Source organism: Schistocerca serialis, chromosome 2 (assembly GCF_023864345.2).
Source record: "Schistocerca serialis cubense isolate TAMUIC-IGC-003099 chromosome 2, iqSchSeri2.2, whole genome shotgun sequence".
In the NCBI taxonomy this organism is placed as follows: Eukaryota; Metazoa; Arthropoda; class Insecta; order Orthoptera; family Acrididae; genus Schistocerca; species Schistocerca serialis.
The window spans coordinates 1,161,382,687-1,161,406,568 of NC_064639.1; the positions used below are offsets into that span (position 1 = coordinate 1,161,382,687).

Below are 23,882 nucleotides of genomic sequence, written 5' to 3' on the forward strand. Positions count from 1 at the left end.
CAGGCTGGCGTGAGGGGGGAAGGACTATACTCACGTGAGGTCTGGAACATGGCAAGGAATTAGAATTCAGAAAGCAGACATAATTAGTTTGATACTTAACTTTAATCCATTAATGATGAACGTCGCTCTTGACGGTGCATGAGTTACAATATTATCTGTTCAGAAGACCTAGTAACTGAATATGGCGCCTTGCTAGGTCGTAGCAAAGGTGGTAGCTGAAGGCTACGCTGAACTGTCGTCTCTGCAAATGAGAGCGTCTGTAGTCAGTGAACCATCGCTAGCAAAGTCGGCTGTACAACTGGGGCAAGTGCTAGGGAGTCTCTCTAGACCTGCCGTGTGGCGGCGCTCGGTCTGCAATCACTGATAGTGGCGACACGCGGGTTCGACCTATACTAACGGACCGCGGCCGATTTAAAGGCTACCACCTAGCAAGTGTGGTGTCTGGCGGTGACACCACAAAATCCATACCCTCTTTACGACTGGACATAGTCATTTCCTGTGCACAAACACATACTTTATAAACCTTAAGCTCAAACGCGGACCTATCACGCATCCCTTGCTGTTAATTATAATACTTCGTCAATAGCTGATTGCCTACAATACGAAATAATGGTGAGACAAAATTAGCCATGGGTGGACACGTCTCATAAGTTTTTTCCTTGCAAGTCCTACCACTGTGTACTAGAAAGAGAGACGTTATCGACCAGATGTTAAAATACCTCGACTGTAACAACTACTGTATGTTACTGTCACAAGCGGTCTTGGTTCTACAGGTGTACACAAGTAGCCATGTTAAAAGCTATACCCACTTTACAAATCGAGGTACGACATTACCTCTGCATTCCGGACAAATACCGTGATAGTGACCGTAGGAATGTCTGTTATCAGACCAAAACGTAGGCCACGATGCAACCTCACCATAAACTTACTGCATTTTGAAATTGATTCCGCTAAGGAACTTGGTATGAAAGCGCTATTTGCGACTCCCTCACACCTCCTCAGCTAGATAATTCTATAGTATTTGTAGCGCGTTCTGTCTCGAGACCAAACCAGAAGTTCCGCGATATACCCAGTGAGTTATAGGCGATGACTGATTGAGAAGGAACACAAACAGTAGTAGTAGATTCCAGAATGAGATTTTCACTCTGCAGCGGAGTGTGCGCTGATATGAAACTTCCTGGCAGATTTAAAACTGTGTGCCCGACCGAGACTCGAACTCGGGACCTTTGCCTTTCGCGGGCAATTGCTCTACCAACTGAGCTACCGAAGCACGACTCACGTCCGGTACTCACAGCCTTACTTCTGCCAGTACCTCGTCTCCTACCTTCCAAACTTTACAGAAGCTCTCCTGCGAAACATGCAGAACTAGCACTCCTGAAAGAAAGGATATTGCGGAGACATGGCTTAGCCACAGCCTGGGGAATGTTTCCAGAATGAGATTTTCACTCTGCAGCGGAGTGTGCGCTGATATGAAACTTCCTGGCAGATTAGTTTGGAAGGTAGGAGACGAGGTACTGGCAGAAGTAAGGCTGTGAGTACCGGACGAGAGTCGTGCTTCGGTAGCTCAGTTGGTAGAGCACTTGCCCGCGAAAGGCAAAGGTCCCGAGTTCGAGTCTCGGTCGGGTACACAGTTTTAATCTGCCAGGAAGTTTCATATCAGCGCACACTCCGCTGCAGAGTGAAAATCTCATTCTGGAAACATTCCCCAGGCTGTGGCTAAGCCATGTCTCCGCAATATCCTTTCTTTCAGGAGTGCTAGTTCTGCATGTTTCGCAGGAGAGCTTCTGTAAAGTTTGGAAGGTAGGAGACGAGGTACTGGCAGAAGTAAGGCTGTGAGTACCGGACGTGAGTCGTGCTTCGGTAGCGCAGTCTCGCCGCGTCAGCCGTGCTGTGCGGACGTGTGCTGAGTTTCGTGCGCCGCGGTCTGCTGTGCTTCGGCGTGGTAAGTCGCAGTGCGTCTTGCATCGTTGCAGAACTTCTACGCATATTGAAATTTGAAATATGAATCCGTGATGGCCCACTTGAACAGACAAGATACTTTGAAATTCTCGTTTGATCGCAATTACGCCCGACCTAAACTACACGAAATCGAAGATTGGTTGGAATACGAAGTGAAAGTTGATTCAGAGGATGTCATTGGAATGCATCTTTCGATAGTGAGCAGCGTTGTATTTGTGAAATTGAGGAATGCTAACTTATGTGACAAAATAGTTGAGTCTTGCGGAGGAAGTATGAAATTTAAGCATTGTGATGGAAACGTAGGCGAAGTCACCGTAACACATGCAGGGTTTGGAATACGAACCTATCAGGATATTCGAACTACCATTCGAAGTACCGGCGGAACAAATAAACGCAGTGATAGCGCCGTACGGTAAAGTTCTCAGCAATGTTGCCGAACGGTGGTCCAACGCGCGCAAATTCCAAGTTCTCAACGGAGTGAGGCAATTAAAGGTCGATTTGCACAAACATGTACCGTCATACATCAGCGTCTGTGGATACCGAGGCATCGTTATATACGACGGCCAGCCGAGGACGTGCGCGGCGCGCAACTCTCCCGGCCACGTCCGCGCTGAGTGTTTACAGCGGCGAGTGGCGCAGCTGCCGGCTGGCGAGGCGCCGCGACCGCCGGCTATGACTGCGCTGCCGGCGACTTCCGCTACGGCTGCCCGCGGCCAAGTCTTGACCCCAAGCCCTGATGTGAATTCGGAGAACCATCCGACCCGAGAAGAAGCTCAGATTGCCACCACTGACACAACAGAAGCTAGACCACCCGAACCTAAGGAAATCGTGACAGCTGTAACGGTTTCAATACAACGGACACCGAAAGAAATTGGGAGCCACAGCAAATTATCCGATTCCTCCGCGGTTGAGAATGACATGCAAGAACCATCCCGGAATGAGCAACCTCATAGTGAACCGATTTCTCTATTGACACCATTATCCACCAAGAGCACGGTCGACAATTTAGCTCGAAACACCACCCGCTTAGAAGATTTGAAGAATGCTGCGGAAGACAACATCAGACAGCAGCCGGTGAAACCTAAACGGCAAACACGAAAACGAGCCCTGAAGAGATTCAAGAACTGGAGAAAAAACTCTCCCGTACCAAAAAAAATTCTTAAAACAGATCGAAGCGGAAAGCAAGGCGTGGTAGACATCGGAAAACCAGACATCCCCAACCCGAATGAGGACGTACAGATGAACCTCGCCCCTCCAATTGAAGAACCAATGGACACTGTTGACCGCTGCGGAACTGATACGGGGACAGCATGGTCTGACGACACTGAATGCGCTTAGTTGGACTACCGAATGACGCAGGCGTATAAAATCGCCACGCTCAATGTAAACAGAATAGTTTCGGACGTAAAGTTACAATCTGTGAAGGACTACTTATATGCCGCCGACATTGACATAGCGATGTTACAAGAGGTAGTTACAACCAAAATAGCGGATGTGTACGGATATGAGGCGATCTTAAACATAGGCCATGAATGTGGAACAGGAATACTGTTCAAACACGGCATACCATGTACAGCAAAAGCAATACTTGAATCTGGACGAGGCATAACTGCACAAATATATGATCTGCTTCTTGTTAATATATATGCTCCCTCTGGATCCAGCGGAAAACGAGCAAGGGGCAACCTGTTCCGGGACGAAATTGTCCCATTAATAACGGATCCTCGACTGCACATAATTTTGGGTGGAGATTTTAACTGCGTATTGCGTCCAGAAGATCAAATCCCGAACTTCAACTTTTGTGAGGAGCTGTTGCTGTTAATTAACGGGCTCGATATGACAGATGCTTGGTGCCACCTTCGCCCGCACACCCGAGGATACACGTACGTATCCAGTACTTCGGCAAGCAGACTAGACAGGCTGTATGTAACGAAAGGTTTTATCCATAATGTAACTGACTGTGAAATTTGACCTCTTAACTTCTCGGATCACTGCGCATTTCATATAACCGCGAAGCATACTAAACAAAAAACATTCCTGGGAAGGGGCGTATGGCAGCTAAACGTGTCACTTTTGGAGGACGCAGTACTGAAACAGGAGGTCCATGCTACATGGCAGCGTTGTCTTCGGATGCAATCCAGATATCCTACACGCATCATGTGGTGGCTACAGTCTGCGAAACCGCAGATAAAAAAATGCATCGCACGATATGGTCGCATGAAAGCGTACTGGCGAAAACGCACCTTGGAGTATCACTTTCTTTGCCTCCGCGAACTATATGATGACCCCATGGGATTAGTAGCAAGCAGCTCTAGAATAAAACGCACCAAAGCAAGAATAACGGCGTTGGTACGACAATCACTAGAGGGGAAAAAAGTTCGATCGCGTCCTCCGATTGAACTGACGCAGGAGAATACGTCCGTATATCACGTGATACGGGAAGCCAAGAGAGGTAAACAAAAGTTAATCCACACTCTCAGTGATGAACAGGGGAACGAATACGATCAACAAGTCACAGTTAAAAACTACGTGGTGCAACATTATACAGATTTTTACTCCGCATCGGCGACTGACGCGACGGCAAGTGAGCCGCTTTTATCCAACATTCAATCCACGGTCCATCCGACTGACAACGCCGACCTTGTAGCCCACATAACTGAGGAAGAAGTATGTGCCATAATCAAAGACTCGCCTACAAAGAAATCTGCTGGTTTAGATGGCCTACCCATAGAATTTTATGCTTGTTTTTGGCACATCATAGGACCGGAATTCACCAAAATATGCAATGAATTATTGGGAGACGTGCAGATGCCATCTCAGTTTACCGAAGGAATGATTGTACTGATCCCCAAAAAACCACGTAGCGCTACGCTGAAGGATTTTCGACCACTAACACTCCTCAATTCCGACTATAAAATCTTCACCCGACTCATAAACTGTAGACTGAAGACGGTACTGCCGAAAGTACTTGGCCCTTATCAAATGAGTGCTGTCCCAGGGAGATCAATGTCGAATGCACTATGTGAATATAGAGACATAATATATTTGTCGTGGCTATGCAAATGCAATGTTGGTCTCATGTTTTTAGACTTCGATAAGGCTTTTGACCGCATCAACCACCACTTTCTACTAACTGTAATGCAACGGATGGGATTCAGTGCTCATTTTATTCAGATCATACGCAAATGTATAGTCGGCACTTCCTCTCGAATCAAAATTAATGGTCAGCTAAGTTCACCAGTCCCGATCAAGCAATCAGTGAGACAAGGCTGCCCCCTTTCTATGGCACTATACGCAATCGCCGTAGAACCGTTACTGTTAAACCTGCATCACAGGTTACAAGGTCTACAGGTGTTGGGTACAAAAACCGTGTGTCACGCTTATGCTGATGACGTCAGTGTATTAGTTAACACGCACTCAGAAATGGAAGTCGTTCAACAAATCATCCACGCTTACGCCACTTCTTCCGGAGCCAAACTCAATGAACAAAAATCGAAAATTTTACCTGTCGGACCCAATATGGAGACCATTCCAAGAACATGGCTACAAAGAACAGAGAAGACGAACCACTTAGGTATGATTCTAATGGCCAACCCAAGAGAGATGACAGTAGCCAACTGGGACCATAAACTGCATATATTCAGGGCTACTCTCCGTGAACACAAAACTAGAACGCTCAATCGGATACAGAGAGCTCTATTGATTAACAGCTATGCGCTAAGCAAAATATATCACATCGCAGCAGTGTTACCAGTACCCAAGGATACAGCGCAAAAGCTTTTAGCTGCAGCGTATTGGTTCATATGGAGCGGAAACATCTTTAAAGTCGCTATGCCAACCATAGTGTTAACCCGCGCCGCTGGTGGTTTGGACGTCAAAGACATCAAGAACCAATGCACTGCCGTATATATGGACCGAATCCGCAAAATACTGCAGTCACCCCATCCGACAATTACGAAAACGTTATTCAACAGGTTAGCCCCAACGAGCAAAAAGGCCCCAGTCGATGTTGGTCGCATCAGCGCTCAACTCGATCACGTCCGGACTTATTACCTGGAAATGAGCTATATTCAAGACACTTCACAGCTGCTTAACACCAGAAGGACCTATTACCACCTCACGAGACACCATAGGCAAAACCCAATTGAAGCGAAATATCCAGCGGTCAACTGGAGTAACGTCTGGAAAAACATTAACAATCCCATCCTCCACTCCAAAGTAGTGTCCACGTGGTATGACATTGTGAACGAGAAGGTCCCCACAGGTGAAAAGTTGCACAATATCAAAATGAAGCAGAGTCCGTACTGCGATCATTGCCATACTGTAGATACCTTGGCACACATTCTCATCTGCCGCGACCAATACCACATATGGAACTGGACTAGAAAAAAACTCGCAATAATTACTAGAACCACAGACTCTGCTATAACACTTAAAGATGTACTTCAACCAGACTGGCATTTCTTTCCTGCAACAAAGCACAATAGCTATGTTTGGACTATCGGCCAGTTTGCATATTTTGCAGTTACGAATACACATGCGAGTATAGACGAGAACATACAGTATATAATGGAAGAGCACCACAACCTTAAAACGAGTCGGAAATACAAAGCTTTGTTTCAAAATTCACCTGGGGCATACTTTTATTTCGTAGCAGCTGACTATGGAAGCATCGGGACGCTAGATAAAAAAAAAAAAAAAAAAAAAAAAAAAATAAAAAAATAAAAAAAAAAAGTTGGTAGAGCACTTGCCCGCGAAAGGCAAAGGTCCCGAGTTCGAGTCTCGGTCGGGCACACAGTTTTAATCTGCCAGGAAGTTTCATATCAGCGCACACTCCGCTGCAGAGTGAAAATCTCATTCTGGAAACATTCCCCAGGCTGTGGCTAAGCCATGTCTCCGCAATATCCTTTCTTTCAGGAGTGCTAGTTCTGCATGTTTCGCAGGAGAGCTTCTGTAAAGTTTGGAAGGTAGGAGACGAGGTACTGGCAGAAGTAAGGCTGTGAGTACCGGACGTGAGTCGTGCTTCGGTAGCTCAGTTGGTAGAGCACTTGCCCGCGAAAGGCAAAGGTCCCGAGTTCGAGTCTCGGTCGGGCACACAGTTTTAATCTGCCAGGAAGTTTCATATCAGCGCACACTCCGCTGCAGAGTGAAAATCTCATTCTGGAAACATTCGCCAGGCTGTGGCTAAGCTATGTCTCCGCAATATCCTTTCTTTCAGGAGCGCTAGTTCTGCATGTTTCGCAGGAGAGCTTCTGTAAAGTTTGGAAGGTAGGAGACGAGGTACTGGCAGAAGTAAGGCTGTGAGTACCGTACGTGAGTCGTGCTTCGGTAGCTCAGTTGGTAGAGCACTTGCCCGCGAAAGGCAAAGGTCCCGAGTTCGAGTCTCGGTCGGGCACACAGTTTTAATCTGCCAGGAAGTTTCATATCAGCGCACACTCCGCTGCAGAGTGAAAATCTCATTCTGGAAACATTCGCCATGCTGTGGCTAAGCTATGTCTCCGCAATATCCTTTCTTTCAGGAGCGCTAGTTCTGCATGTTTCGCAGGAGAGCTTCTGTAAAGTTTGGAAGGTAGGAGACGAGGTACTGGCAGAAGTAAGGCTGTGAGTACCGGACGTGAGTCGTGCTTCGGTAGCTCAGTTGGTAGAGCACTTGCCCGCGAAAGGCAAAGGTCCCGAGTTCGAGTCTCGGTCGGGCACACAGTTTTAATCTGCCAGGAAGTTTCAGTAGTAGTAGATGATGTGCCGATTGAGGTCGTAAGAAAATGTACACTACCTTCTCAGATCTCTAGTGTTACGCTATCCGCTAGAAATGATGTGCGTGATTTGGACAGAGCTCTTTCCATTCAAGCACATACCTGCTTTGGATCCTACTGACAATTCCTTTAATGACTACAACCACAACTCAATTACATTTCTGGCACTCTCATAACTCACAACGAGTCATCTTCCCCGAACCTGCCTGCTACGGTAAAATTACAACCTGGTTTTAGCCATTCCCTACGCATCCTGCAGCTGCGCCCATTGCTACAGCTTCGCGCATGTGTTAGTTCTATTTTAAGTTTGAACTGAGCAGAAGTTGGAGAAAACTATACCCACTACCTTCTGCAACCCGTGTAGAAACAGAGCGACCTCAGTCAGTGCGCCAGGACCATGTTTTCGACCATTCGATGGAAATGCGCGCATTGTGGTGCATTCCCAAACTACTTACAAGTAGTACAGATCCGTGTCCATTCAAATCTGTCACCCTCAACATGCTATCATCGTTATTCTCCACCCCCAAACAGAGAAAACTTAGGAACTATAGAAGTTGCAGTAACTTCATCTGATATAGAAGTCACCTAGGCGGCAGTGCCCGCGCGATGACGCATAGCTGCAGTGCGGTCCAGCGCAGAGAAAGAGATATCGCAATGCTTCCCCAGAATAGTGAAGCGTGCAGCCCTCCAAGCATTCCTACCCATTCCCTCACCGAATTCACACCTCAAACTGCTGCTGCTGCTGCTGCCGCCTCTGTGGCACGATGCTATTAAATATACAGGCACTGCAGAGGCCGCTTTAAAGTTTGACCGCCTATACTCTAGGCGAATTATCGTATCCCACAGACTATACTAAATCGCATGAGACGCCCCCTCTGGTCCTGTTTAGTTGTTTGAAACACTGATTTCTAACACCCTTTTGTACAATGTCAAACATTTCGTTTTTCTGCCACGACTTCGAGGCCTGTGCCAAGTTCTAAACTGACATTAAGAAGTTCTGATCCACGGCCTTTCGCAGGAAACTACACGTTGCACGGTGTGAATCATATTCTTACGGCGGATAGCATAACACGCCACACATCGGCTTATTTTAAATAAAAGACAGTTTCAACATAAGCAAACTGGAAGAGTTATACGGCGTTGACGTAAGTTTCCAAACTACAGTCCGAAAGTGATTCACGAGCTCTACATTTAGCCTCGTCCCTCACACTGACAGAACATCTGATGGCTCTGCGTTCCCTTTAGACTCATTCCTCATATCGCACTCATGTACGCGATCAGTGTTTCGGTGCTGTCCACTGCAGAAGGTGCTGTCCATCCACCAAAACTCTTTCCACAACTCAAACAAACGCTATCAGTCAGTCATTATGTGGCAACCAACAGCGTACAAGTGCACGGATGGGATGGAAAGGACACCATCGATGTTGTTGTTGTTGTGGTCTCCAGTCCTGAGACTGGTTTGATGCAGCTCTCCATGCTACCCTATCCTGTGCAAGCTCCTTCATCTCCCAGTACCTACTGCAACCTACATCCTTCTGAATCTGCTTAGTGTATTCATCTCTCGGTCTCCCTCTACGATTTTTACCCTCCACGCTGCCCTCCAATACTAAATTGGTGATCCCTTGATGCCTCAGAACATGTCCTACCAACCGATCCCTTCTTCTAGTCAAGTTGTGCCACAAACTTCTCTTCTCCCCAATCCTATTCAATACCTCCTCATTAGTTACGTGATCTACCTACCTTATCTTCAGCATTCTTCTGTAGCACCACATTTCGAAAGATTCTATTCTCTTCTTGTCCAAACTAGTTATCGTCCATGTTTCACTTCCATACATGGCTACACTCCATACAAATACTTTCAGAAACGACTTCCTGACACTTAAATCTATACTCGATGTTAACAAATTTCTCTTCTTCAGAAACGCTTTCCTTGCCATTGACAGTCTACATTTTATATCCTCTCTACTTCGACCATCATCAGTTATTTTACTCCCTAAATAGCAAAACTCCTTTACTACTTTAAGTGTCTCATTTCCTAATCTAATCCCCTCAGCATCACCCGATTTAATTTGACTACATTCCATTATCCTCGTTTTGCTTTTGTTGATGTTCATCTTATATCTTCCTTTCAAGACACTGTCCATTCCGTTCAACTGCTCTTCCAAGTCCTTTGCTGTCTCTGACAGAATTACAATGTCATCGGCGAACCACAAAGTTTTTACTTCTTCTCCATGAATTTTAATACCTACTCCGAATTTTTCTTTTGTTTCCTTTACTGCTTGCTCAATATACAGATTGAATAACATCGGGGAGAGGCTACAACCCTGTCTCACTCCTTTCCCAACCACTGCTTCCCTTTCATGCCTCTCGACTCTTATAACTGCCATCTGGTTTCTGTACAAATTGTAAATAGCCTTTCGCTCCCTGTATTTTATACCTGCCACCTTCAGAATTTGAAAGAGAGTATTCCAGTTAACATTGTCAAAAGCTTTCTCTAAGTCTACAAATGCTAGAAACGTAGGTTTGCCTTTTCTTAATCTTTCTTCTAAGATAAGTCGTAAGGTTAGTATTGCCTCACGTGTTCCAACATTTCTACGGAATCCAAACTGATCTTCCCCGAGGTCCGCTTCTACCAGTTTTTCCATTCGTCTGTAAAGAATTCGCGTTAGTATTTTGCAGCTGTGACTTATTAAACTGATAGTTCGGTAATTTTCACATCTGTCAACACCTGCTTTCTTTGGGATTGGAATTATTATATTCTTCTTTAAGTCTGAGGGTATTTCGCCTGTCTCATACATCTTCCTCACCAGATGGTAGAGTTCTGTCATGACTGGCTCTCCCAAGGCCATCAGTAGTTCTAATGGAATGTTGTCTACTCCCGGGGCCTTGTTTCGACTCAGGTCTTTCAGTGCTCTATCAAACTCTTCACGCAGTATCTTATCTCCCATTTCGTCTTCATCTACATCCTCTTCCATTTCCATAATATTGTCCTCAAGTACATCGCCCTTGTATAAACCCTTTATATACTCCTTCCACCTTTCTGCCTTCCCTTCTTTGCTTAGAACTGGGTTGCCATCTGAGCTCTTGATATTCATACAAGTGGTTCTCTTCTCTCCAAAGGCCTCTTTAATTTTCCTGTAGACAGTATCTATCTTACCCCTAGTGAGACAAGCCTCTACATCCTTACATTTGTCCTCTAGCCATCCCTGCTTAGCCATTTTGCACTTCCTGTCGATCTCATTTTTGAGACGTTTGTATTCCTTTTTGCCTGCTTCATTTACTGCGTTTTTATATTTTCTCCTTTCATCAATTAAATTCAATATTTCTTCTGTTACCCAAGGATTTCTATTAGCCCTCGCCTTTTTACCTACTTGATCGTCTGCTGCCTTCACTACTTCATCTCTCAGAGCTACCCATTCTTCTTCTACTGTATTTCTTTCCCCCATTCCTGTCAATTGTTCCCTTATGCTCTCCCTGAAACTCTCTACAACCTCTGGTTCTTTCAGTTTATCCAGGTCCCATCTCCTTACATTCCCACCTTTTTGCAGTTTCTTCAGTTTCAATCTGCAGTTCATAACCAATAGATTGTGGTCAGAATCCACATCTGCCCCTGGAAATGTCTTACAATTTAAAACCTGGTTCCTAAATCTCTGTCTTACCATTATATAATCTATCTGATACCTTTTAGTATCTCCAGGGTTCTTCCATGTATACAACCTTCTTTTATGATTCTTGAACCAAGTGTTAGCTATGATTAAGTTATGCTCTGTGCAAAATCCTACAAGGCGGCTTCCTCTTTCATTTCTTCCCCCCAATCCATATTCACCTACTATGTTTCCTTCTCTCCCTTTTCCTACTGACGAATTCCAGTAACCCATGACTATTAAATTTTCGTCTCCCTTCACTACCTGAATAATTTCTTTTATCTCGTCATACATTTCATCTATTTCTTCATCATCTGCAGAGCTAGTTGGCATATAAACTTGTACTACTGTAGTAGGCACGGGCTTTGTGTCTATCTTGGCCACAATAATGCGTTCACTGTGCTGTTTGTAGTAGCTAACCCGCACTCCTATTTTTTTATTCATTATTAAACCTACTCCTGCATTACCCCTATTTGATTTTGTATTTATAACCCTGTAATCACCTGACCAAAAGTCTTGTTCCTCCTGCCACCGAACTTCACTAATTCCCACTATATCTAACTTTAACTAATCCATTTCCCTTTTTAAATTTTCTAACCTACCTGCCCGATTAAGGGATCTGACATTCCACGCTCCGAGCCGTAGAACGCCAGTTTTCTTTCTCCTGATAACGACGTCCTCTTGAGTAGTCCCCGCCCGGAGATCCGAATGGGGGACTATTTTATCTCCGGAATACTTTACCCAAGAGGACGCCATCATCATTTAATCATACAGTGAAGCTGCATGTCCTCGGGAAAAATTACGGCTGTAGTTTCCCCTTGCTTTCAGCCGTTCGCAGTACCAGCACAGCAAGGCCGTTTTGGTTATTGTTACAAGGCCAGATCAGTCAATCATCCAGACTGTTGCCCCTGCAACTACTGAAAAGGCTGCTGCCCCTCTTCAGGAACCATATGTTTGTCTGGTCTCTCAACAGATACCCCTCCGTTGTGGTTGCACCTACGGTACGGCCATCTGTATCGCTGAGGCACGCAAGCCTCCCCACCAACGGCAGGGTCCATGGTTCATGGGGGGGGGGGGGGGGGGCATCGATGTACTCTAATAATAATCATCGCAGTTGAAAGTGTGAACAATTTTAGCAATTTTACAGCAACTTCAACACAGGCCAATGATGTGACAGCATGTTTCTCCAATTTCAGTATCATAGCTAAACCACCCTTTCTCCACTTTGCGAGTATCATTGCGAACATGGATAGATGACTGTGCAGTACATCCATTCAGTTTTAGCCTAATTCTCGAACACATAAATCACCAAAGTAGGCCAGACAGTGCTCCACCTATTTCTATCACATCGAGCATAGTGTTTTAATTTATGATCTATCTCTCTGTGTATGGGTGTCACTGAGCATTCTCGCTCTCTTAGGTAAAGTGGAAGACCCTCCTCACACTGCCATTGACCAACCCGCCCTGCAGCACCGTTAGCGAATTAATCTGCAACCGATCAGAAGTACACCGCTATACTCCACGTCTCGTGATTGAATAGAGCTTTCCGAGTCCTCAACCCTCCAAGTGCACAAGATTTCTCGTGATGCGCCCATGTCGAGGAGGTTAGCACTCCTTATCAATGTATAGTAACAGATTTCAAAGTGTAGTGGTGGAACAGCGGACGGTTAAGAAGAACAAGAAACGGATGATTTTTATATGTGGTGGATCTACAGACGGACGGAGTTCGACGCATTTTTACGTAAATCAACCAAGCTATCAACTCTAAAGTATTATTCTAGAGTCTAGCATCCTTACCTGGAAGGTTTAAAACGGGCTATAATGTTAGATTGCTTGCGTTTCCAATCTATCAGTCATATGGAATGTAGCGCAAATAATATTCCAATAATATTCAATTGCAGGACATACATCCTTCTTCCATGTTTCTCTACAAGGGAACAGATAAAAGCATAGCAGCAGCTTCTGACATGCGAAAATTACAAGTCATTCTGTCACTAACTCTGTAAACAGCAAATCTGTCGGGCAAATGTGTACGTGGGGATTGCAGCGCCTCACAAGCACCTATCGCTAACTTAGCTATGACGCTGAAGTCTCGATTTTACACCCAAGATGCGATAGGAGGGGATCGCATAAATCAAAGTTCGTTTAGAGGACTGTGTCAAGTTTGATCACACATGAGATGGAAGTTCTCTGATGACCGACAGGTTTACTGCTAACGATCGCAAGTAGACAGTGCTTTAAACCACATACAGAACACAAGGCTCTATACAGGTAGAACGCAGGCTATGTCACGCGACTGATGCATCCGGACAGAGCACTGAGAAAAAGAAAAAAAAAAAAAAAAAAAAAAATTGACATGCAGCAACTTCTCCTTCTCCAGAATGCAAGTCAACCAATAAATCGTACCTCATTACAGCTCTATCTCAATCGATCACCCCGTCCACTCTCTGTTATCCTTTAACGCAGATGCAAGTAAGTTTAGAGGTGAATGGTTCTCTGTCCTCCTGAAAAGCATCATATACAGTAGTCAACTCGTGTGTATCACTGGTACCTCAACAGACATACAGTATAATGCTGCCTCGACAGAAAAAAAATCGACTGCCTCACTCATTCCCTTCGTTTAGGTCTAGGCGTTTTCTCTGATTCCTGTTGCTGCCGCAAACTTGTTCCCATGTACAAATTGTTCGGCGCAAACCAGAAGATACGCAGGTACTTCCTCAGTTTCCCCGCATTTCGGTGTATATTCGGTCAATTCGGTGGGATACGACCATTCGCCGAGAATATAGCTTGAAGGTGTAATAGTATCTATACTTACACAGTACACAGCTGTGAGCTCTGCCGACTCCGGAAAATGGAACACAAATAAACTGTTGACATTGGCTTTTAGATGGATGCTTTTAATAGTGCAAAACCTAGGGCGTATTGTCCCTATACATGGTGCAGTGATTGAACAGCAAGCCTAAACGAGTTGATTATGACTATTTATCGCAAATTACAGTACAGTCAGAAACAGTGATACCCACAGATTGTGGAATTTGAATGGACACAAGACTAACTTTCCCCTTGGAGCGTATCACAGAATAAATTAGTTCAGCTAATGCTACTCATTGTTTTCATGAAATTCCTATGAGACGCGATTCTGGGAAGGCTTGCAGTCCGGTGAACTCAAGACAGGGAAATGGCGCAAGTTCCAAACCGAGACCATCTCACAGCTACGCCTTCTTAGGGTTCCTTCGACTTTTGGGTTCCAGCCCCGAGGATGACTGCCAGTGATGGCGTACACAAAAGTAAAGTATCAAGAACGAAGACTGTACAATTGTTTAAACAATGGAAATCGATATGAACTGAAAATATTTACTAGTGCAGAGCACATGAACGCCAATACTAAAAACCAACACTTTTACGTCACCTGTCATAATGTACTTGAGCAAATTATTTTCAGTTGTAATGTATGTTTCTAAATTGTCAATTTTACCTTGTATCTAAACTGCTCTAACTGCTGACGAATCAAAGTCGCCTGAAAGTACGTAACTCACTAAGTTAATAGTCACATATACAATTAGATGATTCAGTTTAGAGGCTCTTGACTGGTTTTGTTTCCAGTTTTCTATATGTGGCGTCGATAGTTCCTATATATACGAAGACAGTAACTAGTTCTCGAAAGAACACTTACTGTTGATGATTGTGCAGCTTTTCCCTGGAGTAAATGACGACTGACAACCTCAGCTGCCGACAAGTGTTGTTGTTATACCTCGATGTGGACAGCTGAAAATGTGTGCCCCGACCGAGACTCGAACCCGGGACCTCCTGCTTACATGGCAGACGCTCTATCCATCTGAGCCACCGAGGACACAGATGAATAGCGCAACTGCAGGGCTTTGCACGCTTCCCGTTAGACTCACATTCCCAACTGTGAGTGGGTGGGCAAATGTCTATAAGGTACAATACATATGTAGAATTGTGGACAGTTGGGAATGTGAGTCTCACGGGAAGCGTGCAAGGAGTAAGTCCCCGCAGTCGCGCTATTCATCTGTGTCCTCGGTGGCTCAGAGGGATAGAGCGCCTGCCATGTAAGCAGGAGGTCCCGGGTTCGAGTCCCGGTCGGGGCACACATTTTCAGCTGTCCACATTGAGGTATAATAACAACACTTGTCGGCAGCTGAGGTTGTCAGTCATCATTTAGTCGATAGTTCCGACGCCTCAGCGTAGGTGCATGCTCGTAGGTTGGTGCTACGAGAGCAAACTACGCCGACCACAGCGCCCTCTGGCCGACGCCGTGGAGCTCAACGAGTGCCGCTCTGCTATCTGCCCAGTTGATCAAGAGCAGACGACCAAGCAACTTAGCTTCTACTTCATAGGAAGCTGGCCATTACAGACTTTGCCTTTGTTACTTCAATGGTAGTTCGTCCAACGTCTAGTAACTGTTAGCTTAATACATGGACAACAGCTTCGCACCTACGTGCTCATCCTTACCAAAAGTTACGTATATGTCGTTGAGTAATATTTTCTATTAAATGTTCTTTTACTTTACATGCAGTACCGAAGTGCTTTACCTCTCCTGCTCCTACTCGCTTCCTTCATTCGGCCTATTTCGCGGATCACAGGAGCAGACCCGCGTGCCGCCTTCCAGGCGGGATACAAAAGAATTGGCGACGAGAGTGGGATTTTTCCCCCCCTCTATCTATGTTTTCTCGGTACTGCTTGATCTTTCTTTCCATATATCCGTGTGAGTGAGGGAATGTGTGCTTCCACCCGTCGCTATAAGACATTATTTTGTGTCAATGATGGCTTCGCCACAGGAACAGGCTTCGCTGTCTGATCTTATACGGTTTCAGGCTCAGCAAATGCAGCTGTTGCTGCTCTAAATGGACTGGTCACACTACAAACTGCAGCTACTACGGCGCCTCAACCGCCCCCGCCGGTACCACAGACGCCGCCTACAGCACCGCCATTTCGTGCCTTCAGTCTGGACACTGAACGCTGGCCAGAATACATCGCCCAGCTCGAGGCACACTTCGCCACATGCCAGGTATAGAGCGGCTTGCCTTTTTCATTGCCACGCGGGTGTAGTGGTATTCTTGTGCTCGTGAAATTGTTCGCCACTGCCCGCCCAGATACTAAAACTTACGCAGAAGTAATTTATGCATTGAACTCCCACTTCCGTGACAGTATAAATGTGGCAGCTGCATGCTACAAGTTGTTTCGTCTCCGGCGTCGTCCTACCCAGTCCAATACATCTTGGTTAGCGGATCTCCAGGGACTAACATCTGATCGTGGCTTTAATTGTGTAAGTAGGCTGTTGGTTTGTTGGGGGAAGGAGACCAGACAGCGAGGTCATCGGTCTCATCAGATTAGGGAAGGATGGGGAAGGAAGTCGGCCGTGCCCTTTGAAAGGAACCATCCCGGCATTTGCCTGGAGCGAGTTAGGGAAATCACGGAAAACCTAAATCAGGATGGCCGGACGCGGGATTGAACCGTCGTCCTCCCGAATGCGAAGTAGGCTGTTTAGGTTCTTTTATTGGTAACGCCACGTAGCGCTCTGTATGAAAATCACTGGCTGTGTTGTGTGCAGTCTGTGGCTGGTTTGCATTGTTGTTGGCTACTGTTGTTGGGCAGCTGGATGTTAACAGCGCGTAGCGTTGCGCAGTTGGAGGTGAGCCGCCAGGAGTGGTGGATGTGGGGAGAAATGGCGGAATTTTGAGAGCGGACGATCTGGACGTGTCCATCAGAAAGAGTAAATTTGTAATATTGGATATCATGGACTGAGATATATATAATGACTTTTGAACACTATTAAGGTAAATACATTGTTTGTTCTCTATCAAAATCTTTCATTTGCTAACTATGCCTATCAGTAGTTAGTGCCTTCAATAGTTTGCATCTTTTATTTAGCTGGCAGTAGTGGCTCTCGCTGTATTGCAGTAGATCGAGTAGCGAAGATTTTTGTGAGGTAAGTGATTCGTGAAAGGTATAGGTTAATGTTACTCAGGGCCTTTCTCTTGTAGGGATTTTTCAAAGTCAGATTGCGTTGCTCAAAAAATATTGTATGTCAGTTGAAGCACAGTCATGTATAATTTTTCTAAGGGGACGTTTCATAATTGTTCATGTGGACTCTCCTATGCAGATATCATGATTAGAGACTCGATTGCGCAGAATGTGGTGGACCACCGCATCCGTGAGCGAATTTTAAGATTTAAAAACCCGTCTTTGCAGGAAGTAATGGACTTGCTAGACAGACAAGATACATTAGACATGGCTACTTCCGCGTTCAAAACGACGCCGGGTGTGTGTACTGATAGCACGTCACAACGCGTGCCCCCCAGCACAGAGCGCCATACCACGCCGCTCGCGCACAAGCAAACACTTTTCCAACCTGGCCTCCACTAAGAAACTGAAATCACGTCCGAACTGTTTTCGTGCCCACCCACAGGACAGTTGCCCATCCTGTCAAGCACAGAGCTATTTTTGTAATAAGAAAGTACACGTGCAAGCTGTGTGTAGTAAGAGAAACTCTAATTCACAGCCTGTTTCCAAATCACGTGACTCGCGTGGGCGTCACCGCAATGGAAACTGCCGTGATCATGATTCACATCATCAGCCTATGGACATTAATGCCATTTTTTCAAGGCCTTCTGCTTAAAGTGCTTCTTCAGTTCTTCGTGTGCATAAACAAGTTTTGCCAGACACTTCCTCTCGCATTCGGCGCGATGCGAAGAAACGTTTTGTGACTTTGAACATTTGTGGACGTTCTGTTAGCATGCAGCTGGACCCTGGTGCGTCTTTTTCTTTACTGAACAGATCAACATATGACTTGCTTGGTTCACCCCTGCTTCGTCGTTCACATTCCACGCTGACTGCATTTACTGGACAGGAAATCTCAGTGCTCGGCGTGTGTAGTTTGGAAGCCACGTACGGTGCAATGACATGTACAGTGTCTTTCCATGTGGTCCGCTCTAGTGATGCTACGAAAATTTTTGGCATGGTCGCCTTTGAAATTTTTTGGCCGCTCAATTCAGGACAATGTACTTTGCATCAGCGCTAGTGACCATGCAGACAGTGTAGCCACACTATGCAATATCTGTACTGCTCTCTTTTCTGATGGCCTTGGTTTTGCCACGGACTTTGCAGCGCATGTTGTAGTTGAAGACAATGCCATGCCTATTTTCCAGCGCGCATGCCAGGTACCGCACGCACTGCGCGGCGCCGACTTCAGCATTTGCACGAGAGTGGTGTCATTGAACCTGTTTCTGCTTCACATTCGGCTTCATCTGTGAAGAAACCGAACAGTCGTCTCCGTATTTGTGCTGACTTTAAGTCTACAGTAAATCCCCAGACAGTGGTCGCTACATTTCTCTTACTGCGAACTGAAGACATTTTTGATAAGCTTGGTGTGAGACAATTCTTTTCCACGATTGACTTGTGGGACGCATACTTTCAAATTCCGCTCGGCGAACAGTCACAGCGCTATTTTGTGATCGACACTCACCTTGGATTGTTCAAGTTTCGATGACTTCCGTTTGGTAGTGCTTCGGCTCCTGCTATTTTTCTGGCTTACTTACAGCAGTTGTATGCCACTGACCCTGGTTGTTCCAATTATCTGGACAATATAGTTGTCAGGTCGAACCCCTAACGGGCATTTGCAGAATTTGCGTGCCTTATTTATTGTACTTTTGCAGGCAGGACTCAAGTGTAACAGAGAAAAGTGCAAATTTTTTCAAACTGAGGTTCAGTATTTAGGACATATGATTTACAGACAACCCCTCAGTCACATCTCCGTGCGATTAGAGACTTGCCAGCACACAGGAACTTGAAAGAACTTCAGTCTGTGTTGTGCAAAATTACGTACTATGTTTAGTTTATACCAAATGCAGCGCAGTTTGCAGCACCTTTGGCATAAGAACGTTCCTTTTGTGTGGTCTTTGGAATGTGATGCTGCTTTCCACAAGCTCAAATCTGCTTTGTTGAATGATCGCTGTCTGATTCCTTTCGACCCCTCTAAACCAGTTGTTTTGGCTGTCAATGCATCTTCTCAATACATCGGTGCGGTTCTCTCGCACCGCATTAATTCTGTCGATCTCCCGATCGCTTTTGCCTCTAAGTTGCTCAGTTCTGCCGAGCAAAACTATTCTCAAATCGAGAAAGAAGCTTTAGCAATTGTATATGGAGTGACAAAGTTTCATGATTTTTTTTTGTACGGTCGCAAGTTCTATTTGGTCACCGACCATAAGCCTCTGACGTCATTGCTTCACCCGTCGAAGCCAGTTCCAGCCCATACTGCACAAAATTTGCAATGCTGGTCTTTGTTTTTGTCGAACTACAATTTCGAAATTGTTTCCGCCTACGGCCCAGCAAGGCAATGCCGATACTTTGCCCTGTTTACCTTTCGGTCCTGACGGCGAGTTTGGTTCTTCTGAGTTGCCATGCATGTTTATTGATTGGCACGATAAGGAATAAGCTGATGGTTTTCCGGTGGATTTTCGTCGCTCTGCTTCCGCGACGGCCGCCGATACTTCTTGCTGGGTGTTGTGTGATGTCCTTAGGTTAGTTAGGTTTAAGTAGTTCTAAGTTCCAGGGGACTGATGACCATAGATGTTAAGTCCCATAGTGCTCAGAGCTATCTTTTTTATACTTCTTGGCAGATTGTTTTACTGTTGCTTCGTACTCAATAGCCTCCGTCTGCTACCCAGATTAGTGATCCCCTTGTTCGACGTTACTTGTGCAACGTCACAGCTTGTCTGCACACCACGGTGTTATTTTGTTACGAACTGACAATGATCAGTCTCGTGTAGTTGTACCTCGTTCATCGTAGTCGGAAATCCTCCGCTTACTTCACACTGGTTATTGGGGTATAGTGTGGACGAAGGAATTAGTGCTTCGCCATTGCACTTGGGTCGGCACTGATAAACAAATCGAGAATTTTCTTGCCGACTGTCGCTCTTGCACGGAGCATCAATCTGCTCTCTGCCAGCACTTCTTTGCATCGCCGACTCCTACTGCACCTTGGCAGCGTGTTCATATTTATTTCGCGGCTCCTTTCTGGGACACCCACTGGTTGATAGTTATTGATGCGTACAGCAACTTTCCTTTTGTTGTACCCATGTTTTCTACTACATCTGCCATTACATTTGCATTGAGGGGCTTCGTAAAGTTACTGTCTCTCACAATGGCCCCCAATTTGTGTCTTCCGTGTCTGAAGCGTTCTGTTCTGCTAATGGCATTCGCCATCTGACCTGAGCCCCTTTCCACCACTAGCCAAACGGCGAGGCTGAACGCTTTGTTCATACGTTTAAGTCGCAGATGAGCAAGTCGTGTGCCACTCACCTTCGCGAGCGCCCGCCATGGACTGTCGTTGCTTCCTGTCGCTCCCAGCTACGAGGCGCCAGTTCCCTAGCAGAACTGCTACGTGGCCACGCCCATCGGTCACTCTTGCAGCTATCGCACCCACCGCTGCGTGCTCCCACTGCCTCGCCTCGTTCTGGCTTGGCGCCACATGCTTTGGTGTTCTATCGCGTTTCCTCTGGCAGGTAGTGCTGGGAGCAGGGGCGCATTCTTCGCCAGTTTGGCCGCGCCTTATTTATCATTTCTGGTCCCTCCGGCACTGTCAAGCGACACCGGCATCAGAGCCGTTTGTGCCATCCTCAGTTTTCTGCCGCTGGTTGTTTTCTGGCAGAATTGGAGGCTTCGCGGCTTCCGCCACCTCAGCCCACGTCTCCACCGACGGCGCCTCCGGCCCTGCCTGAGCCGGCGGTCCAGTCGTCAGCGCCAGGTGGGCGCCCCTTGCCGCCGCCACGACTCCACCTCCAGCCGCCGTCGCCGCCGTGTTCCTCTGCAGTGCCGGTGTCGATGGATGCTGAGGCTGCCGTCGCCCATGAAGGTTGTTGCTCTGCCTCCTCATCCGATCATAGCCAGTGGCGGCGTGCACCCCGGGCAGGTTTTGAATGGGGTGTTTTCCTCGCACCCTTGGGAGCAATTCGAGGACACAGGTGTGCAACATGCCCTGGCAGTTCCGATGTCCACCCGCTCAGTTGCGCCGCCCACCCCCCTCAGTTTGGCCCCTTGGTCCCTCCACCTGCCATCAGAAGCCTTATTCCACGACAGTGCGCCGTTTCAGGGAGGAGGGGTGTGACGTCGATAGTTCTGATGCCACAGTGTAGGTGCATGCTCGTAGGTTGGTGCTACGAGAGCAAACTAAGCCGACCACAGCGCCCTCTAGTCGATGCTGTGGTGATCAACGAGCACTGCTCTGCTTTCTGTCCAGTTGGTCAAGAGCAGACGACCAAGCAACTCAGCTTCTACTTCATAGGGAGCTGGCCATTACAGATTTTGCCTTTGTTACTTCATTGATAGTCTGTCCAACTACTAGTAACTGTTAGCTTGATACATGGACAACAGCTTCGCACCTACGTGCTCATCTTTACCAAAAGTTATGAATATGTCATTGACTAATATTCTCTATTAAATATGTTTTTACTTTACATGCAGAACCGAACTGCTTTACCTCTCCTGCTCCCACTCGCCTCCTTCATTGGGCCTATTCTGTAGATCACAGGAGCAGACCCACGGTCCGCCTTCCAAGCAGCATACAAAACTATAGCTTGTGAACCCAGATGGCGGACCAAATTTTAAAGTTTCGGGGAAGTATCAGAGGTCTTTTGCAAGCCGCATTCACACACACACACACACACACACACACACACACACACACACACACACACAGTAAAGTACATCACAGATAATTGTAGGTTGACACAAATTTTGTATACTTTTAAACACTACCTATGTTATTATCGGAACTAGTCAATGAACATGCAATGACTAATACAGGCCTAACGTCGAATCATTTTTTTTTCCACATGTGTTTGTGTTAAAAGTGTTTACTGAAACTTGGCTATATGAAAGTATAATTCTCCAGCCGACAATGTGGAAACATTTGAACATAAAAAATGACATTTATGGACGAACCTTTCCAGGGGGCTTGTATTGTCTGGAAATGGAAAAAGAGCTAAATGAATATTTTCTTGCATGTGAAAAGACATGAAGTGACAAAAGCACAAAATCCAATAAACTAAGATAATAGTCGTATCTGCGATGCAACAAAATACAAGAAAATACAATGTTCATTGTTAATACTAATTGTGTAAAGACTGCGATAGTATCACTTACTCATGTTAGATTCCTTGGAAGAATAAGACTCCAACTTGCACGCTAACGTTTTCATACGGGATGGAAAGGTCTGTGATGTAATAATTTCTGTTTTTTATCTCTGAATATAATTATTGTTCGTTGACATACAATAACTTACTTTATTTAATGTTCATAAGTGTGTAAATCACCTTTCTCTTGCCATTTTCAGTGTATCAGATGTGTTAATTGTTGGCAGCCATTGCTACAACATTCTTAAAATTCGCCTAAGCTGGGTGTGCCGCCCACATATTCGCGAAGGACTGAACTCATGAATCAGGTGCAGTAAAATGTGCAAGAAATGCACACACGATCAGAATTAAATTATTTCAAGTATACAATGATGCAAGCAGTCAAATTGGTTAAAGTACCATGTAGCTCATATTCTTTTAATCTTTCAAACTACTTTATCGGTGTGGTGTAAGCCATCAGCAGCCGTACATACAGAAACCACATTTGCCCTGAAAATAAAATAGCTCATATTCTGCTCTCATATTCCACTATGTAATTTGCTGTTTAGGAGAATAGTCGTCGTCACGCTCTTAGCTAGCCACATCTTTAAGCAAATAATAATTATTGTGAGACATCAGACTTAAACTACGTGTACTATTGCCTGAAATGGACATCATTCTCCTACCACTGTTATATAAACCAACCTACATGAACTGCGTATGAAACTTAAAGAACTTTTGAGGTGAACGTTTAGAGAATAACAATAAATACTCATGTTATTACATTTTTCATGAAATTTAGGGAAATTAAAGCGTAACATTTTTTCCGCTCTATTCATCACATACATTTTTAACAAGTTAGGATTTATTACAAATGTCATTAATCTGATATAAATGCCTTCCTCAAATTGAGATGAATCGGTAGTTTTAAGTTTTAGATTCATTACGTTTCTTACAAGTTGGATTTACTTGTGTTACCTATAGATTGTCTGAAATGTTCATTTACTGCTGTGGCCGTGGCATCAGATGTCTATTCACGTTTTTAATGTGTTGAGAGACAATTCATCATAGCCTCCTGATTTTATTTTTTAACGACCTTGCTGTGTATTTCATTTGTTTGCTGTTAGTTGGGGCCAAGTATATGCTTTGTTTGACTGGAATGCCCTTATAGCTACACTGAAGATTGTTGAAATTCTCATTGATGGTTTTCCTACAGAAGAAACACTCATAAAAAAAACTTTTGTGATCAGATATTAGTATTTGATGATACTCTTCTAGGACTTTTGTTGGTATAGTGATAATCCAAACGTGTGGCTGTACTCCTTTTATTCATTTTATTTTTATACCTCATTAATACCTAGGAACACCGCATGAACCTGCACTTCCCACTGAAC

At 45.3% G+C, this 23,882-nt stretch overlaps 3 non-coding genes across 3 annotated transcripts; 1 reads left to right on the forward strand and 2 right to left on the reverse strand.

The window, feature by feature from the left end:
- Positions 1-1,196: 1,196 nt before the first annotated feature.
- Trnas-cga (transfer RNA serine (anticodon CGA)) lies at positions 1,197-1,271 on the reverse strand. Its single transcript has one exon. It is a non-coding gene; the product is annotated as a tRNA-Ser (tRNA).
- A 13,861-nt stretch (positions 1,272-15,132) lies between these two features.
- Trnat-ugu (transfer RNA threonine (anticodon UGU)) lies at positions 15,133-15,206 on the reverse strand. The gene has a single exon. It is a non-coding gene; the product is annotated as a tRNA-Thr (tRNA).
- Positions 15,207-15,391: 185 nt separating this feature from the next.
- Positions 15,392-15,465, forward strand: Trnat-ugu (transfer RNA threonine (anticodon UGU)). Its single transcript has one exon. It is a non-coding gene; the product is annotated as a tRNA-Thr (tRNA).
- The last annotated feature ends 8,417 nt before the right edge of the window (positions 15,466-23,882 follow it).